Source organism: Arachis ipaensis, chromosome B4 (assembly GCF_059453495.1).
Source record: "Arachis ipaensis isolate K30076 ecotype BB chromosome B4, ASM5945349v1, whole genome shotgun sequence".
Lineage (NCBI taxonomy): Eukaryota > Viridiplantae > Streptophyta > Magnoliopsida > Fabales > Fabaceae > Arachis > Arachis ipaensis.
In genome coordinates this window covers 93,106,466-93,110,964 of record NC_142439.1, presented here as the reverse complement: position 1 = coordinate 93,110,964, position 4,499 = coordinate 93,106,466, and the positions used below count along the sequence as shown (strand labels likewise).

General features: G+C 34.4%; 1 non-coding gene across 1 annotated transcript; it reads left to right on the top strand.

Moving 5' to 3' along the window:
- The first annotated feature begins 502 nt into the window (after positions 1–502).
- On the top strand, positions 503–610 carry LOC148568389 (small nucleolar RNA R71). Its single transcript, XR_015881768.1, has one exon. It is a non-coding gene; the product is annotated as a small nucleolar RNA R71 (small nucleolar RNA).
- Positions 611–4,499: the final 3,889 nt, after the last annotated feature.

Below are 4,499 nucleotides of genomic sequence, written 5' to 3'. Positions count from 1 at the left end.
CTAAACCTGTTTCTTCCACCATTATTAAAGCCTTGTTGAGGCTTTTGTTGATCCTTCCATGAGAAATTTGGATGATTTCTCCATGAGGGATTATAGGTGTTTCCATAGGATTCACCCATGTAATTAACCTCTGCTATTGCAGGGTTCTCGGGATCATAAGCTTCTTCTTTAGAAGATGCCTCTTTAGTACTGTTGGATGATTCCTTCAATCCATTCATACTCTAAGAGATCATATTGACTTGCTGAGTCAATATTTTGTTCTGAGCCAATATGGCATTCAGAGTATCAATTTCAAGGACTCCTTCCTCATAGACGTCCCATTACTCACAGGATTCCTTTCAGAAGTGTACATGAACTGGTTATTTGCAACCATGTCAATGAGTTCTTGAGCTTCTGCAGGCGTTTTCTTTAGGTGAATGGATCCACCTGCAGAATGGTCCAGTGACATCTTTGATAGCTCAGACAGACCATCATAGAATATATCCAGGATGGTCCATTCTGAAAGCATGTCAGAAGGACACTTTTTGGTCAGTTCCTTGTATCTCTCCCAAGCTTCATAGAGGGATTCACCTTCTTTCTGTTTGAAGGTTTGAACATCCACTCTAAGCTTACTAAGCTTTTGAGGAGGAAAGAACTTGGCTAAGAAAGCCGTGACCAGCTTATCCCAAGAGTTCAGGCTATCCTTAGGTTGAGAGTCCAACCATATTCTAGCTCTGTCTCTTACAGCAAATGGGAAAAGCATAAGCCTGTAGACCTCGGGATCAATCCCATTGGTCTTAACAGTATCACAGATCTGCAAGAATTCAGTTAAGAACTGAAAAGGATCTTCAGATGAAAGTCCATGAAACTTACAGTTCTGTTGCATCAGAGAAACTAATTGAGGTTTAAGCTCAAAGTTGTTTGCTCCAATGCCAGGAATTGAGATGCTTCTTCCATGTAAATTGGAATTTGGTGCAGTAAAGTCACTAAGCATCTTCCTTGCATTGTTATTATTTTCGGCCATGTTTTCTTCTTTTTTGAAAATTTCTGTCAGATTTTTTTCAGAGAGTTGGGCTTTAGCTTCCCTTAGCTTCCTCTTCAGAGTCCTTTCAGGTTCAGGATCAACTTCAACAAGAATGTTCTTATCCCTGTTCCTACTCATATGAAAAATAAGAAAATAACAAAGAAAATATGGAATCCTCTATGTCACTGTATAGGGATTCCTTATGCAAGTATAAGAAGAGAAGAATATAAGAATGAGAAGAGAAAAACTCGAACACAGAGAAGAAGATGGGGTTCAAATTTTGGGTGGAAGAGAAGTGTTAGTAGATGAATAAATAAATAATTAGAAGGAGATGAGGGATGAGAGTTCGAAAATAATTGAAAAGAAAAGAAAAATAGTTTTGGTTTTAATTTAAAATTAAAATTGAAATTCGAAAATAAAAAAGAAAAATAAAATTCAATTAAATTAAAATTTAAACCAAATAGTTAATTAAAAAGGAATTTTGAAAAAGAGGGAAGAGATTTTCGAAAATTAGAAAGAGAGAGTTAGTTAGGTAGTTTTGAAAAAGATATGATTGAAATAGTCAACTTTTAAAATCAAACAAAAAGTCAAGTAGTTAATTGAAAAAGATTTGAGAATCGTTTTTGAAAAAGATAAGAAGTTAGAAAAGATTTTGAAATTGATTTTGAAAAAGATATGATTGAGAGATATGATTAGAAATCATTGAAAAGGATTTGAAAAGGAAATTAAAAAGATTTAATTTTGAAAATTAAAGTTGATTACTTGACTAACAAGAAACTAAAAAGATATGATTTTAAAATTTAAAGATTGAACTTTTCTTACTAGGCAAGTAACAAACTTAACATTTTTGAATCAATCATATTAATTGTTAGTATTAATTTCGAAAATATGAAATAGAAATAAGAAAAAGATTTTTGAAAATCAATTTGAAATTTTGGAAAATCATAAAAGAAAAATGAAAAGGATTTGATTTTTGAAAAAGATTTGAAAAAGATAGAAATTTTAAATTGAAAATTTGATTTGACTCATAAGAAACAACTAATGTTGAAAATTTTTTTCAAAAAGTCAACTCAAATTTTCAAAAATTTATGAGTGAAAAAGGGAAAGATATTTTTTTGATTTTTTGAATTTTAGCAAGGAAAGAGAAAAAAGGAAAAGATATATTTTTGATGTTTTTCTCTATTTTTTTTTCATTAAACAGCAAGAATGAAACAAAACATGAAGAATTAAGATCAAAACCAAAAAGGCATGCAAAAACACTATGAATGTCAAGATGAACACCAAGAACACTTTGAATATCAAGATGAACGCCAAGAACTTATTTTTGAAAAATTTTCAAGAAAAGAAAACATGCAAGACACCAAACTTAAAAGTTTTTATTCTTTAGACATTAATAATTCAAGAATGCATATGAAAAATAAGGAAAGACACAAAACAAGAAAATATGAAGACCCCCAAGAAGATTGGCCAAGAACAACTTGAAGATCATGAAGAATGCAATGCATGAAATTTTCGAAAATAAATTTTTTTTTAGAAAATCAAAAAGATGCAATTGACGCCAAACTTAAAACTTGACTCTAGACTCAAACAAGAAACACAAAAATATTTTTGATTTTATGATTTTGTTAGATTTTTTGGTTTTTTCGAAAATTATTTTGGGAAAAACGAAAAAGAAGAAATATTTTTTTTGTATTTTCAAAAATAAGAAATAAAAGCTTAAAATTAAAATAAAATTACCTAATCTGAGCAACAACATGAACCGTCAGTTGTCCAAACTCGAACAATCCCCGGCAACTGGCCAAAAACTTGGTGCACGAAATTGTGATCATCAATGGCGCCAACAACTTGGTATGCACAATTGTAATCTCAACTCTTTATCACAACTTCGCACAACTAACCAGCAAGTGCACTGGGTCGTCCAAGTAATAAACCTTACGTGAGTAAGGGTCGATCCCACGGAGATTGTCGGCCTGAAGCAAGCTATAGTCACCTTGTAAATCTCAGTCAGGCGGACTCAAATGGGTATGGTGAATTGATAATAAAAACATAAATAAAATATAAACTGGGATAGAGATACTTATGTAATTTATTGGTGAGAATTTTAGATAAGCGTATAGAGATGCTTTCGTTCCTCCTGAACCTCTGCTTTCCTGCTGTCTTCATCCAATCATTCCTACTCCTTTCCATGGCAATCTTTATGTAGGGCATCACCGTTGTCGTTGGCTACATCCCATCCTCTCTGTGAAAATGGTCCAATGCGCTGTCACTGCATGGCTAATCATCTGTCGGTTCTCGATCATACTGGAATAGGATTTACTATCCTTTTGCGTCTGTCACTACGCCCAGCACTCGCGAGTTTAAAGCTCGTCACAGCCATCCCTTCCCAGATCCTACTCGGAATACCACAGACAAGGTTTAGACTTTCTGAATCTCAAGAATGGCCGTCCATGGGTTCTAACTTATACCACGAAGATTCTAATATCTCGGACTCGGTCCTCTGTATTAGATATCTAAGAGATACTCATCCTAGCTTGTTTGCATGTAGAACGGAAGTGTTTGTTAGGCACGCATTCATAGGTGAGAATGATGATGAGCGTCACATAATCATCACATTCATCATGTTCTTGGGTGCGAAATGATATCTTAGAGAAGGAATAAGCTTGAATTGAATAGAAAAACAGTAGTACTTTGTATTAATTCATGAGGAACAGCAGAGCTCCACACCTTAATCTATGGAGTGTAGAAACTCTACCGTTGAAAATACATAAGTGATAAGGTCCAGGCATGGCCGAATGGACAGCCCCCAAAACGTGATCAAAGGATCAAAAGATAATCCAAAGATCTGATCCGAAGATGTAAATACAATAGTAAAAAGTCCTATTTATACTAAACTAGTTACAAGGGTTTATAGAAATGAGTAAATGATGCAGAAATCCACTTCTCGGGCTCACTTGGTGTGTGCTTGGGCTGAGCATTGAGCTTTACACGTGTAGAGGCTTCTCTTGGAGTTGAACGCCAGTTTGTAACATGTTTCTGGCGTTTAACTCTACTTTGCAACCTGTTTCTGGCGTTTAACTCCAGAATGCAGCATGGAACTGGCGTTGAATGCCAGTTTGCGTCATCTAAACTCGGGCAAAGTATGGACTATTATATATTGCTGGAAAGTCCTGGATGTCTACTTTCCAACGCAATTGAGAGCGCACCATTTGGAGTTTTGTAGCGCCAGAAAATCCACTTTGAGTGCAGGGAGGTCAGAATCCAACAGCATCTGCAGTCCTTCTTCAACCTCTGAATCTAATTTTTGCTCAAGTCCCTCAATTTCAGCCAGAAAATACCTGAAATCACAGAAAAACACACAAACTCATAGTAAAGTCCAGAAATGTGAATTTTAATTAAAAACTAATAAAAATATACTAAAAACTAATTAAATTATACTGAAAACTGTGTAAAAACAATGCCAAAAAGCATATAAATTATCCGCTCATCACTTTCTCAA